The sequence below is a fragment of the Canis aureus genome, chromosome 34 (genome assembly GCF_053574225.1).
Source record: "Canis aureus isolate CA01 chromosome 34, VMU_Caureus_v.1.0, whole genome shotgun sequence".
NCBI lineage: Eukaryota > Metazoa > Chordata > Mammalia > Carnivora > Canidae > Canis > Canis aureus.
The window spans coordinates 10,311,549-10,328,789 of record NC_135644.1 but is presented as its reverse complement, the minus strand read 5'-3'; the positions used below and the strand labels follow the sequence as shown (position 1 = coordinate 10,328,789).

Sequence of the window (17,241 nt, the reverse complement as noted above, 5' to 3'; positions counted from 1 at the left end):
CTTCTCACTAGATGAATTCATTTGCGAAACTTGCTAATTTATGCAAATGATTCTTAACCTGTAACTGCCTGGAATCTATTTTGCCCTCTCTGGCTTTTGGGCAGCTGGGAGCCTAGATGCAGGAAGGAAATCCGTTAATGCAGAATTTGTCAGTTCTGTCATCGTTAGATTGGTGATTGAGCTGTTAAAACAAAAACAAAAAACAAAACAAAACAAAACAAAAAAACCGCACACTTCCTACCCCGCGCCCCACCGTGACCACCAGATAAAAATATGTTATTAAGTAGAAGCCAAGACGACAGTTGAAGCTGAAAAAAATTTAGAGATTAAATTAAAGATAAACCAGAATGAGAGGATCTGGTACCTGCAAGTCCTGACAACCTGAGTGATGTTAGAAGCTAATGACCTCTTTTCTGGGAGAAACTAACTGGTTAATAACCCAAGGAAGGTCTATCAACTACCCACTAAGACAGATACAGATAGTGGTCAGATAACACATTTCTTCCCAAGAATGAAAACCCAACTGGCCTGGATTCCAGTCAATACAAAGCACAAAAGGAACTGTGTACAATTTTTAATTTTTGGCCATGGTTACATGTAAGACAAGGCAGGAAAAAGGGATATTTTTTGAGAGAAGGAGCATTGTGTGTGCATGTGTTCAAATATAGGGTGTACAAGAGGGGTTGCCTGATATTTCTGGTTGTGAACGTGTGTTCCCACAGGTACCCTCAGCTCCTCAGGGCTTCCTCCAAATGACTTGCGTTACACCTTCTCACATCACTGGCACCATGTTTTAATCACCTCTTCTAAAAAAGACCCTGCAATTTTTGCCCCCACCGCCCTGACTGTTACACAGATCTTTTTATGAACAGTGTTACTTATAAAAGAGCTTTCTGGAAAAAGCTGCTTTTCTTTTTCCATTTCTTTTTCTGAGGTCAGAGGGAGGATTCTGACTCCTGGCTTCTGAATCCACAGGAAATGCATACATCACATTGTTTTTATTCAGTGCTCTTCACTCTGACAATTCCTGAAGGCCATTGAGCAATTGAACAACCTGGATTGGATTAGCCAGGGAGACTCGACCAGGGAGGCAGCTGGTCACAGTGTGTTTGTGTGTGTGTGTGTGTGTGTGTGTGTGTGTGTGAGAGAGAGAGAGAGAGAGAGAGAGACAGAGAGAGATGCACAGCGGAGCTCTCGTCTGGACACCCACCCTGAGCCACTGCTGTAGACTCTATGCGCGAGCAGCCCCTCCAGCCTGCTACCCATACAGACCACCCTCCACTGTCCTTGTTTCTCTAACTTGATCTCCTTCTGGCTTATCTGCCTCTGTGCTACATGTACACGTACATGGTCACATGCTGTCCTTGTGACCTGCTCTTCTGACTGCTGGGTTGCATTTTCCTTTGCTAAGTGCACCAATAGTGCAAACGAGGTAGGGGGCATTTGTTGTGGATATTGGAATGGATTCTTTCAAGTCCACAGTAGGTTCCAATTAAAGAGAGGGAAAAAAAAAAAAGAATTTGCCCTTGGTAAAACGGACAGTCACCACTTCAAGGGACTTGTCCAAACTCCAGAAGAATAATAGAAGAGTACATATTTAATCACTCACTTTGCTCCCCTTTCTTTCAGAACCATGTCTCTTTAAATCTACTGAAAAAGATATTCCTTCTGGCCCACAGGATGCCAAAATGACTTGATGATTTATTTATGCAGCACTTGGCAGCCCATAGTCCAGATTGTGGCTGAGGCTGAATCTTATGAGCCTTCCCCTCATGAGTATATTTTTAAATCATATGAAAAATATATTTTTTGAAAACCTCGATTGTGTTTGGCCCAGCCTTGGCCCTGAGAAAAACAGTGATGTGAGTAAGGAATTAAAATTGCTAAGGACCTAGCTAGTGAAATTTTTAGCGTGAGAGATGAGAAAAATGTTGAGTTTTCATTGGAAGAAGGAAAAAAACAGTATTTAGACCTAAATGCTTTAGTGATATTAAATGTGACCTCTATTTATAGCAATTCATCTGGTCATTCAACAATTTGTCGGGCTTTTCCTAGGTTCCAGAAAGTACAGTAGGCCCAGAAGACTGTGATGAAGGAGACAAGCCCTGCCCCTTCTCTTCTGGAACAGACATATCAGAGGAGACGGATGATACAGAGGTAAACACTGTAGGTGAACAGAAAGGTTTCAAATCACACCAATAATAATTCCCAAGTAATAAAGAGAGACATTGAGCTGAGACTCACCTGAGGTGCAGTGAGTTTCCATGTTCACCTCGGAGGACAGCTTCTCTAACATCAAATCAGAAAACAGAGCATCTGGGAAAACGATTTCCTGGACAATTTCACCTCTGCAAATTCCTGGCCAAAAACAAAAAGATATAGTTAAACTCAAAGGAAAAGGTTTAAACCAAGAGCAGGGTATTAAAGGGCGCACGGTAATCGGACAGAATGGTTCTAGAAATGGCTTTATAGTTTGGCACCGTGAATTAAAACTTTATGTGATGGGTGATTAAGTGTTTTGAGGAGGCCCAAGTTTACAAGGTCTGAAGTAAGGCCAGAGGGGCAGGGTTTTAAGCAATGGGTAATAAAAAGTGGCACAGCAAGGATAAGAACTTAAAATCCTGGCCAGTCTTTACTGAGAATTATTAACAGTAATACCTCATACTTGCATACCACCTTAAGGTTTTTTAGAGTACAAGTCACAATTTTTATGTCTTTTGATTTCCACAACAATCCCATTAGGTGAAGAAACTAAATCACAGTAAAGTCAAAAATGGTGACGCTGTTCTCTCTACCATGGCTAGCCATTTCTCTCATAAAGGCAGATCCTTCACAATTTTAAACGGAGCATTCTCTGTAATTACGTTACACACTGCCACTGTGGCGAGTTGAAAATGAAAACTCTGGTAAAGTTCATTGTTTTGTTCCTAGTTTTATCCATTCTTACGTGGATTTTTTTAAACTGAAGGTATGTCTTCAAAGTGCAAAAACAATCCCTTCAATAAGCAAATTGGTAGGGAAAATGCTCAAGTTGGTACATTCCACCAAACAAGCTGTTTGAAGCCATGGTGTGCTGTGGAGTCAAGTAGACTAGAAGTCAAGTTCAAAGGCTTAGTCTGTCTTTTATTGCTGACACAGTAGAGCTCGATTTCACTTCACTTAAATTAATACTGAAAAAGTGTAGGTCAAACAGAAGCCTGAGATTGTATCTAAGTCTAGGCCAGGAGATATCAAGGACCTTGTTGTTACTTTTTTTTTTTTTTTTTTTAAGATTTTATTATTTATTCACAAGAGACACAGAGAGAAAGAGAGGCAGAGACACAGGCAGAGGGAGAAGCAGGCTCCATGCAGGGAGCCTGATGTGGGACTCGATCCTAGGTCTCCAGGATCATGGCCTGAGCTGAAGGCGGCGCTAAACTGCTGAGCCACCTGGGATGCCCACTTGTTGTTATCCTTAAAAACCATAGCCAAGAACAATCATGAAAGCTGAGACTCACACATGAGCAATTACAACCTAGACCTTTACTTAAGAAATGCTGACCAAGGAATGACAAATTAATAATTCAAATGCAACTTACTGAAATCATATTAATATCTTTTTGGTAAACAAAGATCTTTTCTCAAAACATAAAGTTTCAGGTGATTTATCACTTACAAAGGAATAGATGTAATTATTACCATGTAACATTAATTGAATGTCAAAAGCATTTTAATTAATTTATTGGGTACTAAAAATTACAAGGATATTGTATAGAACATGAAATCAGACACTTTCCTACCTATTGAGTGCCCAGACATAATTCAACAGATAAGACACAACTCAACACTCTTAAGCTGCAGTAAATCTATCATCAGGAAGCTTGCACTAGTGACCATCTTTCAAAAAATCATTTTTATTTTTGCAACTTCTCCCCAGTTTAGTCCTCAGATGGCCAGGCCTGAAAAATAAGATTGATTTAAGAGAGAATTACGTGTATGTTACTGGGCATTTCATTGAAGGTACTCAAGCATAAATTTGAGTGGGATTGTGGTAATTCTGTTGTCAAAAAGTATCAAAGGGGAGAAGGCTTGACTTAAGAGATGTCTGATCGCCTTGTACGCAACTTCGTGCTATGTTGAGCTGATGGTTTGGGAAAACTTAAGTATCGTCAGACCTCATCTTATTAAGAATGTGCAAGAGTCCTGCTGTATTTCAATCAGGACTCATGGTGCTCCTTCAGGTGATCATAGGTAGATTCTGGACTCCACTTATGCCATTACTCATACTCCGAAGCAATCTCAGATAGGCAGATTCATAAACAGAAGAGCTCCTCAACTGGTTGAACATCTGGATCTCCTAGGACTTTTATAAAAAAGATGTTCTCATAATGCATGGCCATATGCTTTGGTTCCTTTTCTACTCTTTGGACACTATACTGAATTAGTCTCATTCCTCTTCTACATAATGGTTGCCTTTGGTTATTGGGGAAGTTTCTATGTCAAAGCTCCAGTGGGGCTAAGGGTCTAAAGCAGGTGATACCATAGTATTGATAGGTCTAGCTTTGGAATCAGCTGGACATGGATCTGAATCTCAGCCTATCCCTCCCGTGTGAATTTGGGCAGTTATTTTATTTATGAAATAAAATGAAATAAATATTATCTATATCATGACTCTTTGGGCTTCCTTATTTGTAAAATGGGAATGATTGTATCCCCTTGATAGGATATTGTGAGGATTCAATGACAAAAAAGCCCAGAATGAAGTCATTCCTAGAAAGTGCTAGAAACTCCAAGTTCCCTTACCTCGCAACTCTCAAGGACCTTGGCTTATAAATACATATACTTCAATCCCATACCTCAGTTCAGATTACAGACACACCCAGTGGATTTTATGCAGCATATTTCATCTGAAATTTCCAAGTGCTTCACTGGCATAGTCACGTCTTCTTTTAATGTCATCCTTAGATTTCTTGCTCTACAGCCACTGTTGAAATGGAAATGTGTAGAACAGTATTAACTTTCCTCAAGCGGGGTTTAAGTTAAACTCACTCAACTTATCACATAGCATAAGGCACACTAGGAAAAGGAGCCACCCTGTATGACCCTTGGAGGTGATCTTAAATTCCATTTTGGTCCTGCCAAAGTCAAAGTTTAAAAAAAAAAATTGAACTAACAATTGCCGAGTTTTGTTATTAATACCAAGGAAGGTAATCAAGTGGATTTAATTAATTCATTGTTTTCCCATCAAAGACAGCCTGGTCACTTTCACAGGGACAGGGATTTGGTTCCGTTTAATTAACATGACTGCTTGGAGGCAAGATTCTGGATAGACTCTGTGACTCCTATAGCACAGTCTATTTTCCTAACAGCTATCTAGACAGGATCAGTGTTGTGACTTCAAGAGTTATACAATGGAATAGGGGGGAGTTATAGGTAATCCCTTCTTCTGAACTAGCTCGAAATAAAAATTAAATGGGCCTTGAGCGTTTGTGAATTGCAGTGTTTCATTGGGGCCATGGAACACTAAGTGAGGCTCAGAAACAGGGTGTTAATTCAAGCCTAATCATTTAATTCCACTCTGTTATGTGCTGTATTTATCGCCCTCCTGGATCTGTTTTCTATGGCCTGATAAAGAGACAGTGATGCTCTGAAGCTCAATCAGGGACCATTTTATTTATATCGTTAGTTAGTCCAATAAAAGCACTGGCTTCAGATTCCTGCTGTTATTTTCTGTTTTGTAGCCCTGCCAGTAACTAAGAAAATGCCAAGGGGATTTAATCCCCTGGGCTGTGGTTGCTTTGCAGTTGAAGGGGGGGGCTTGCAGGAAGAAGAGATGGTCAGGACCAGATTGAGGGCAGAAAAGTCAGGTTTGGTATAACCAGACATAACTGACGGGGAGTCAACTCAGGGTTTAGCAGCAAACGTAAACTTTCCTTTGTTAAGTGTGTTGGCGTTGTGAAAACTTGGTCAAGATTGTTTTAGGGTGAACTTAGGCCCTTTTAAGCTGTGATTCTGTTTGTGAACCAGAAAGGTTTACAAAAAAAATTTTTTTAACCAAAAACTTACTGTAATTCTCTCCAAAGTGAAAACAGTCTGGATTCCACACAAAAGGAAATACAGTTCGCCTCTACAGTTATTTGTATATGTCACACAGAGCAGAAGTGATGAAAAACAAAAACTGCAATAGGATCACACTTCAGATTATCTTTTTTATAAATAGTTTTAATTGCACAGCTTAATTGATTGTTTTCCTAACAGTCTGTAAAGTGTTATAAAGAGGCCCAGAGTGAGAAAATGATGGCGGGAAACAGATTTATAGGGGTCGCTTGAATTAATGATATGGCAACCAGAAGATAACACAGGTGCATTAACGTAACATACTGTGTAATTACCAGTGTTTCCAATGGAGTTAATGTGTAGTTACCCATGTAATAACAGACATTATTCCATAGTAGATATGCAATTAGCTCATGCCATTGGTGTGTAGTGCACAAATGAAGCAAATCATTATTGTTGTTTTAACACTAAAAGATGGGGACGTTTTGAGGACCAGTGGGCCTCTTTACCAGACAGATCATCTTTTAAAATTTGTCTAACACATACAGTCAGCAAGTAAATTTGAAACATATTAACAGCCTGAGGCTTCCATACCTATGCGGGTATTTAGATGTTTGGAGCAATTAGCACTACAGAAAGTTGTATTTGAGGAATATGACTGAAATCATCTGAACAAATTTGGAAACATGAGCATCATTGCCAAAGTTATCACACTCTCATTGAAAGATAACGAATGAATATTTACTCATTTTGCACCAAAGATTTGTGGACCACTCTCTGTGGGAGATAGACAGCTAAAGATTTGGGTCACACCTCTAAGTACTGGATAGAGTCTGAAGATCCCAGAAATCTTGCCAATTATAATATGGCAGAAGGTGGCGGCCAAAATTTCCACAACCCAAAGAGCCATCTGACGTGAATAAAATAAACAATCTGTCTAATCCTCCTAAACACAGAGAGATATATCCTTGAATTATGGAACATTGTCATTAGAATATTTGCAAAGTCCTGATCTGCTCCACCCTAATAGTGTCTTTAGCACTGGGGATATGGGGTGGAGAAGACAGGAGCACGGTGTTGTGTGTGGGGACATCTGAAAAACAGGAACAACACTTAGTACTTTAGAACTTATTAATCGTTTTCTTATACATTATCACATTTGATGTTCAAATCCAATTTGTGGGGTGAGTAGACCAGTTGTCCCTATTTTACAGATATGGTAACTGAGTCTCAAAGGGCTCATGGGGCTGGCCCAAGGCCACCTCCTGAGAAAATGGCAGCATCAGATCTTGTCACCCTTAATCCAGTACAATTTCACTACATAAAGATTGAGAGAAGTTGTATAAAGGAATAACAAATGGCTCTACTCCCTGCCAGTTTTAACTTTTTATCATTCTGTGACAAGTGTCAAATTGTGGATTCTAGAGAGAAAAGGAGCTAAGATAAGAAAGATGTCTGTCAAAGATGATGTGGGGAGGGGTGCCTGGGTGGCTCAGTGGGTTAAGTGTCTGTCTTCAGCTCAGGTCATGATCCTGGGGTCCTAGGATCGACTCCCACAGCCAGCACCCTGCTCAGTGGAGAGCCTGCTTCTCTCTCTCCCTCTGCTGCTCCCCAGGCTTGTGCTCTCTCTCTCTGTCTCTCGCTCACTCAAATAAGTAAATAAAATCATGAAAAAAAAAGAAAAAGAAAAAGAAAATGATGTGCAGAGTATGTGGGAGGAGTTCTAGAGAGAATGGTAGAGACCCAGCAGGCTGTGGGATGGCGAAGGGCAGGATGTGGGGCTGATGGAGGATGCAGCATCCGGGATCAGATGTGTGCCAGGTGCAGAGGGAAGCATGAGGAAGCAATGGGAAATATGCGCTGTTGGTAGACAGTACCCAGATGGTGGGGGCCTTCAATGCGAGCTGGGGAGTTTGTTTTGGAAGAAAGTGAAGAACACTGAAAGTTTTGAGTAGGAGAATGATGTCATAAAAATGACTTTTTGTGAGGATTAGTTTCATAGTGTGCAAGAAAAAAAAGTAGCTATTGTTGGCAAAGACATAGTTATGAGACCACAGCAATTGTCCCAACATGAGGGAGAAACTAATACTGCTTGAGAGAATATACAACCGCGAGGATTTAATAAGTCTCTGGTGAATTAGAAAAATGATTTTCAAATGTTCTAAAGTATTTAAATAAATCAGTCACAGCTGCTCCCCCTTCTTGAGAAATAGCTCCAAATTAAACTTGGCTTTGAGCAGACATGAAAAGCAAAATTAGGCAATCATCTAAAATCCAGGGCAATGCCCTACATTTAATAGGTGCTCAATAAATTCTCCTCATAATTTTGATGAAAATATTATCCAATTCAATCAAGAAAAATCATATTCCTCTAGACAAGCAGCTTTTTCAGATATCAATACTTTTGTTAAAATATGATTTATTAGGCTGCCTTAACTCTTGTATGTATTTTGAATGTATATAGTAAATGAATGCTAAATTTGGAAACAAATGGATTTTTTTCTTCATAAGCTAAGTGACATTGAGTAGGAGAGTAGTAGGAATAAAGGAATAAATTCAGTGTTTTGAGTCTAGAATCTTTATTGTAGAGAAATCCATAAAACTTTGGTCTTTGCCAAGGGTCACAGTTTCCATTGGCTGAACCAGATGGCCTTAACTTAAGTAAGCTTTGTGATTCCCAGAGAACCTTGAGCTAAATTATGAACCAAGATAAATGAGCTTTTAGAGATACTGGATCCACCAGTGTAAATTGTAACTGGCTGGGTACACCTGACCAGCAGGCTCCTTAACATCTCTGGGCCTCAGTTTTCTCATCTGGGAAGTGGAGGTGGTAAGAGCAGTCCTGCCCTCACGAATACATTTTTCAAATATTAGTCACTCTTGAGACCCATTCCCTCATTCCCTGAGCGGAGCCCCCCACACCCTGAGGTGCCTGGTGCCTCTGTGTGGTCTTCTGGGCAGCATTCATTCTCCCCTCGCCACTAGCAAAAGTTACCTGCCCTAAGCTCCCCCTCATCATACTCAGCGCCCTAATTTGGGCCTGATGACCTGCTGCATGCCAACATGTCAATGGATGCTGATATGTCCACTTCCCAACTTTTCTGGACACCTTGTTCGCATTTGAACAGCGCTGAAGGGCCTTAGGCCAAACAGTGAAAATGGTATTGACCTTGGGGTCTTCAACTGGCTGGTAAGGAAGATTCCAGAAAGAGGGAAGGAGGGTGGACCTAAGTCACACCTCCAGGAATAAGGCCGGCTCTGGGCCGAGTCTGACTTCCTGGCAGTCCCACAGGGGCTGCACAACCAATGCCCGACCGCGTCGTGGCTGCTACCACCAAGCCAGGCCCCGCCACACCTGGAGCAGCTGTCCCGTTCATAAAATGTGCCACCATCCCCCGGGGCTTCAGCAAACGGGGAAGACGCCCTCCCTGGGCTCGGTATGTGAGCTTCCCCCAGGTTCCCCAGCCACGGGCTCGGTTTCCAGGCTTCCCTTGGGCTCCTCCAGCTCGGCCCAGGCCCGCGGGCCCCCCTCCTGCACCTGCCGCCCGCCCCGCAACCCCGCGCCACGGGCTCCCTCCGCTCAGAGCAGTCGAGCCACTTGTTCCCCGGCCGGGCGCCTACCTGCAGCTGTGCTCACTGAAGTGCGGCTGTAATTTGCTCCAGCATGCCAGAGTATTAATAGACAATTATTTATTGCAAATCTGAACCATTTATACTGTTTACTGGCTGACACAATGTACAATTTTGATCCAAATGTTAATGTGTCCATGACATTGCATAATTCTGTTCCATGCCACGGTTTTTTCTCTTCTAAATGAATCGAATGCGCCGTACGAGGAAGTGGCATTTTTAATGGATGAATGATTTACAGCCTCCAACTTATAAGGCTATTATTTGTGTAACTAAGGGAAGATTGACTAATTGCAATAACACAGCAAATTAGACAAATTTAGGATTGTATTGGGAATAAATTTGTAGGGAGAAAGCGAGAATAACTTGGTGAGTTTTTAAAGGGTAACTGATAAATCTCACTTTAGCTTTACAGGTCAGTTGTATTTTGGGGGGAGATCAGGTACCTTTGAGGCCAAACAGACTTATAAATATTCAATTGAGTAGAACATAGATAAAAATTACCTCTTCATAAAGAACCATATGTGTAGGAGAGAGTACTTCCAATTCTCCAAATGTTTACTGAAATTGCCTACGCAAATGTTTTCAGCAGTTGGGTGAAAACAAAGAGCTTTATAGTTATGTGGTTTCCACGAAAAAGACACCAATTTTAGCATATTTACCTTCTATTTGTTGAGCACGCAACACAATGCCAGGGAAGAATGATTTCCTAATGGAGATCTTCATGATTTTTCAAAATAAAAAATGTGTATCAGGAAAAATCATATTTCTTTTCTTTCCGAGGTATTCCTCTTAGGTTGTTTACATCGATTCCGGTTCTTCTGTTACTTCTGCCTGCAGAGAGATTGTTAAAGATAAAAAGTGCCTCAAGGCAGCTCTAATTAAATCTCCGAGAAAGGAGCTGGGATATCTGAACACAAGGACATCCGAAGGGAAGATTCCTTTAATACCTTAGTCCGGGTGGCTCCCACAAATTCATGAGGAAAGAAAATGGTTTTGCGGGGAGGGGGTGCTCCAAGAGTCATCATAAAATATTTGTGGGTCTCCCAAGTAGACAGGAAACGGCCTTCTCTTCTCCAGAAGGCCAGCCCCTCCCGCCTCTGGCTTGGTTTTCCGTCCTGCCTGCTGCCGACGCACTGGGCTCCAGCGTATTCTCCGCACGGTCCTACCCCGGGCTGCGGGCGTGCGGGGCTTCTCCGCTGCCGGAGCTGCTCCTGTGGATGGTCAAACTCCTGGGCTGGGGTGCTCAGGACCGAGGCCCCTGCACCACCGTCCTGCTGTCCCCTTCTGGCTGCCCCCCTCCACCCGCCCACCGCATCCCAGGCCTCCTTTGGCTCAGCAGCCCTATGACACTGACCATGAACCAGATGCTCCAGGGCACTGGTAGTCCTTGGAGCAGCCCACGTGCGTAGAGCTCACCTTTGCACAGGGCTACTCCCTCGGGTGCCCTCCTCCCTCTGCGGGGTGGGGGGTGGGCTGCCCTGCTTCCCCTGTCACAGCACTTTCACACCCAGCTGGGAGCCTCGGCTCTTTAAACCACCTGCACTGGGCTGGAAGCTTCTGGAGGGCACGCCTTGTCTTCTTTACCGGACTTGGCCACAGACTAAACACTTGGTAAATGAATGAGGAATAAAGGAGATCCTCCTTGAATATCCGCTTTGTCTCTGGCACCACACCAGGCCCCGGAAGAAGCACAAAAGTGGTTTGCAAAAAAAAAAAAAAATAATAATAATAATAAATTAAATTAAAAAACAAAACAAAACAAAAGCGGTTTGCACAAGCTCTCTTCTCGCAACTACAATAGCTTACGATTAAGGAGTGACAAGAGAAATCCAGAAATGGCAGAGCAGAATGCGCTGAAAGGCCACGAGAGAGGCGAGACCTGCCAGAGGGTTTCAAAAATTGAAATTCATTCTTTAAAACTCATTATCTCCTGTGTTTCTCGTTCCTTACTCTGAAATCAAGCAGACTTGCAGTTCAATCTTCACTCAACCATTTTTAACGATGTGACCTTAGACAATTTGCTTCACCTAAGCCTCAGTTTCCTCATTTGTTTAATGAAGATAGTAATACTGACTTTACAGGAAGCCATGAGGATTAAGCGAGATTGTGCAAAGGGTCAAATGCACAGAAACAACTCTGCAGATGGTGCTGGGAATATTGTTTCAAGAGGATGCGCTGCTTGTTATCTCAAGCGTGCTCCTCTACACCTCAGCCCTTCCTATTCAGCATCTTCTATGTCACCCGTTGGGAAGGTATCTTAGAGTAGGAGCCTTATCTGCATGTGGCCCACAGCTTATTTTCAAATTAGGACACAATATATTCCATTCCTCTCAATATTAATTGTAAATTAATACTTGGAAAGGCCTCAGTACTATTAGGCCTTAATTTGGGTCTTTTCAAAATATTAAGGACTCAAGGACAGAAACCATAGTTTATGGTCTGCAGGTACTCAGCGACTTTTTGTTGAATTTTAATCAGCGAACTTAAAAAATCTGATTTATTTGTCCAGCACATATTTGTTGTGTTCTTGCCTAGACCTTTTGCTATATCCATCTTTCCTTCCACGGACCTCTGTCTAGAATGGAGAAATGTCAGGGGAAAATGGAAAGCAGTAACCAACTGCAGCAATGTAGACCATAGTGATGTCATCGCTGGTTGAAATTGGTTCAGACTTTAGTATTAATTGCACTTTCTGTGTCAGAGTAAAGGACCAAACACCACTGCTGTAATTTACATGATAAATGAAGCCAAGACTACTGCCCACCATATTAATTATGGGCCCATGGGTGTATCACAGTAAAAAATTTGGATTGTGAAATTAGACAGACCTATATGGCTGTGTGATTTCATACAAATTACTCAAGTCTTTTTATTTTTTTATTTTTATTTTATTTATTTATTTTTTTACTCAAGTCTTTTTAAAGTTCAGATTCTTCAGCCATTTCATGGGGATTATAAGCCCTACTTTGGGAGACTGCTTTGTGGGTCAATTAAGATAATGTGTACAAAACTCTTAACCCAGTAAGAACTCAAAAGATGGATAATTTTGTTATCATTTTGAAGGGAAATCACGGAATGTGTAGCATTTTAATATCTACTAAGGACACCTGTTTGAGAGAGAATTTTTACATCATTCTAAGTTGAATGCCTAAGCCTGTAATCACTGGCAAGTGCAACCATGTCCTCCTCTAAGACTACTAAAAACTGGGGCAGGTATTAAATACACATGCAAGAAACAAGATCAGTAGATGCCAAGATCCTAACTTCCCCAATGAAAAGAGAAATTTCACATTATTTATAAATAACCAGCCACACCCTCAGTACTTGTGATATTACTTAGTCTAGTTTTCTTTGCTATCAAGCAAAATTGGAATGTGAGAATATTAAGGTTTTCTTTTTTAAAAAAAGGAAAGACTATTTTTTTTAAGGCTTTAAGAGACCCATCTGGCTCAGGCCTCTGCATTCAGGAAGAGCCACAAATGGGGATCCTTGGGTGGCTCAGCGGTTTGGCGCCTGCCTTTGGCCCAGGGCACTATTCCTGGAGTCCCGGGATCGGGATCGAGTCCCATGTCAGGCTCCGGGCGTGGAGCCTGCTTCTCCCTCCTCCTGTGTCTCTGCCTCTCTCTCTCTCTCACTCTCTCTCTCTAGGTCTATCATAAATCAATCAATCAATCTTAAAAAAAAAAAAAAGGAAGAGCCACAAATTAGTTTTTGAGCATTTTCTCCAATCTATAACAAAGACGATACCCTGATAGAGTTGGAACCCACATCAGATAAATTTCAAGCTGGGTCCCCATACTGGAGACTGGAGCACACTGTGAAGAAATCTTATTTGTACATCACTTCAATATCTTTGGGATAACACAATTATCTTGTATGAAATATTTCATGTTAAAGACATGAAATTTGTTTATTTTATTAATTGAAACTATGGCCCAAGTTCTGTAGCCCTATTAAGATGCTTCTTCTATTTTTTTTTAATTTTTTTATTTATTTACGATAGTCACAGAGAGAGAGAGAGAGAGAGAGAGAGACATAGGCAGAGAGAGAGACATAGGCAGAGAGAGAAGCAGGCTCCATGCACCGGGAGCCCGACGTGGGATTCAATTCCAGGTCTCCAGGATCGCGCCCTGGGCCAAAGGCAGGCGCCAAACCGCTGCGCCACCCAGGGATCCCGCTTCTTCTATTTTTAATACTCAGAACCTCTAAAAATAGAAGGAGCCTGGGCCACCGTATTGATATACAAGGGAACACACCCTTTTTGAACTCACTCATGTGGTTAATGCCTGATTTTGATCAGCAGAGGGAAACTACCCCCTTTTCACATTAAATGTATTTATTTTATTTTCATATCCCATTCAAGAAGAGAAGCCATAAGCAGGAATATATTAAGAGCCAGTTTTTAATTGTGTCCAATAGAAGAATTCCTTGGGAGGTGCCTAGGGCTGTATCACTGATGTACACCAAGAGAAATTCAGATTTTATATTATTTGTTCTAAACCAGAACATTTTACTTATTATTCATAATACATGTTGAAAGCAGACACCAAAATGGCTCATTTGGAGCCTTTTTGTGCTCGCCCGCTAATGCACATTAATGCCAGTACACATTCTGTATTACAGATCCATAAAATGCATTTGCATAATATTGAAATTATAATCCCAAATGTGTAGTAAAAACCTTTATGAAAAATTGTTACTGCTCTGCTACTATACAGTGGCTAATTTTTAATCTTCAGCCTCTCAGCTGCGAGTAAAGATAGGATCTTCTTTAAATAAAAATCTCAGGAGTAGGAGCCTGGAATTGAACTCTCCTCTCTTTTAAGTAGGGTATTTTTAGTTAGGGGAATATAATATCTAAGTGGCTACGCAGACACCTTCATGGTCATTCTGGCCTTTTGTGAGCTGATGTCTTAACTTTGTAAATTGGGTTGAAAAATATCTCTAATTTACCTGCCTTGTATCAGCAGCGGGATGAAGGCCTTTCTCATGACCCCACTAGGATCTCTTCCGAGTCAGTGAAGAGCCTTCTGGAAAGGAATCCAAGTGTCTGGGGGTAACAAACATTTTAGCAGAGAATACCATTGCCCACTATTTCTTGGGTGCCATCTCTGTTGGGTGGTGTGGTGGAGTCTTGATTAAATTATAACAAAGCCGCATCATAATTCAATGCCAAAGACAGGTGTCCCTTATCATGAAAGTCTATAGAATGTAGGCACTTGCCACATCTGTTAGCTCCCATGTCTCAACTGCCATGTCCAATAGTGTTAAATACAAATGTTTGATACTTCAAACAATTGCACAACTGTGCTTTCAAATAATTTTCAGAGAGTTCTAGATGAGACTTTCCTAGATTAATGTCACTGAGTTGTCAGCTAGGCTTTTAATAAGGGGAAACCTCCCTAATGGTTGGGCTGAATGCTCATCTTGTGCCCTTTAGGGCCCAGAGAATGGCCCTGCATTTCCTCTGTGCAGGTGGTCATCTTTCAGCCATTGACACCTCTTGCCATCTCACGTAAATCTGGGCAGAGGTTCATCCTCTATGCAACCCTAGGAAGTTCCACACAATTTACATTTATGCCATGACCAAACTGTGAAACAAGGACACGTTCTCTAAGACTCCTTCTCCAGGCCGTACCTCCTTCTTCCTCTTTCTCTCTTTGAAATTTATAGCTAGAGGAAGGAGAAGAGGAAACCAGAGTCAAGCAAGCGCAGCCCCACCGGCCGGTCACCTTGTACTGGTGGCTTCCTGACGAGGACCAAAGGAGAACTGGACATCAGACTGAATGAATCCTCTCCTTTATTTGCAGGATTGCAGTGTGAAAAAAAGGTTTCTTCTTTTCCTACTCACTTATCCTATTTAATTTTAATAGGTATTACACGCAAATTCAGAAGGTCTAATCGTTCACAAGTTACCTTTTGTGCTATGGGAAGCATATTTTCTACTTCTTAACACAAGCAGTAGCATATTATACGTGATATTCTTTACCTTGTTTTTTTTTTTCATTTCATTAGAAATTTAGAAATCCCTTTTCCAGAGCTGCCTCTTTATTGTAATACATAGGTGCCTTAACTCATTTAATCAGTCTTCTTTTGATGGATATTGAAGTTGTTTCCAATGATTTGCTATTACAAACACTGCTGCAATAAATCAGTAATTCATAGGTCATTTCGAAATGTGTAAAGAGATGTGTTAGATAAAGTCCTGGAGATGTAACCACAGGGACACAGGGAATGTGTCCTTTTAATTTTGGTAGATTTTGAAAAATTGTCCACCATAGGGCATGTCCCAATATACACTCTCCTCGCCCCCACCTCATCCCACTCCCTCTCCACCAGCAAGGCAGGAGCTCTCCTGGCTTAACCTTTTCAGTCGGGGGTTTCTGGGCAGCAATGACTGGGACTTGAGAGAAGACAGATTCAGAGGCAGGTGGGGCAGAGGCCCGGCTCCACAGAGGGCAGCCCGAATGCCAGCCTGTTTCCCAGGTATGTGACATAACGAGAAAAACCAAGAAACTCTTGATGAGCCCATTCTGATTCATTTCAAACTATTCTGAAATAAACTCAAACATATGGGTCTCCTGTCTGCTGCGAAAAGTCTCCAGGAGGTAAATTCCACAGCCTTTTTGGGTAAACTATTTGGACTTCTCACAACTCTTCTGAAAGTCAGGACATTTTTCCTTATGTCTAATATAAATCTTTCTCACATACATCCACTTGTGAAAAACGTGTGCTAACATTACCCCAAAGCCATGCAAGTTCAGCTGGGTAGACAACATGATGCTATAATTTCATGGCTAAAGTATGTATCCTCCTTCTTTAAAAAAAAAATAACACACATCCCCTAAATCACTTGAAAAACTTTTAATGCATATGCAAGGGATAGCATGAGTTCTTTTATCTTATTCCACATTTAACTTACTGTGTGTGTGTGTGTATACTTGAAAATTTTGCCACACTCTTCTTTTATTCTTCTCATGTATAATAATCCTAGAATTATGATACACTCTTGTTAGATGCTGATTAACACAGAGCTTTCCTAACAACACTTCTAAAATCACTTCTGCTGAACAAGACAATGTCGCTGTGACGGAGAGGCTTGCAGGTTATTTCTGAGGGTATCTTTCTTCTTCTGTCTAGATACAATAACTATTTTAGGAACATTTGGCATCCAAAAAATCCTAGCATTGTGCAAATTAAAACATCTGCTTATACTTTGACACCCTCATTCTTCAAAGGTTAGTTGGATTTGCGGTTGCTTTGTTCAACAAGACTGCTGCTCTTAGAGCCCAAGGATGCACATTTAATTATTGGGAAGATATGTTTGACAGAGCTGTGGGGGAAAAAAATTACCCTTCATATTCAGACCAGCATTAACATTTTTATAGAACGAGATTGCCCGAGAGTCAAAGAAGGGGGAGACTCCAGGAAAATAAATATGAATCTATTTGGTCACTGGTCTTCTTTTACTGATTTACAAGACACCAGCCAACGACTCTTTGCTCTGTTGCCTAGAACTCATCAGTTTGCTCTCAAACTGGCATTTCTGATTTCTGCTGAGGTTCAAGACAG

The 17,241-nt window shown here is 41.3% G+C and overlaps 1 long non-coding RNA gene across 7 annotated transcripts in view; it reads right to left on the bottom strand.

The window, feature by feature from the left end:
* The window catches only part of LOC144304922 (uncharacterized), a 368,717-nt gene that overhangs the window by 92,764 nt on the left and 258,712 nt on the right, over positions 1-17,241 (bottom strand). For 4 of the 7 annotated variants that reach the window (XR_013371926.1, XR_013371920.1, XR_013371925.1 and 1 more), the window contains 3 exons: positions 10,329-10,500; positions 4,836-4,963; positions 2,245-2,358 (listed from right to left, as the gene is read on the bottom strand). This is a non-coding gene — a long non-coding RNA (uncharacterized LOC144304922). Of the gene's footprint in view, positions 1-2,244; positions 2,359-3,779; positions 3,939-4,835; positions 4,964-10,328; positions 10,501-10,616; positions 10,952-17,241 lie in introns of those variants that run through there. The other 3 variants (XR_013371921.1, XR_013371929.1, XR_013371922.1) reach the window with 2 other exon arrangements.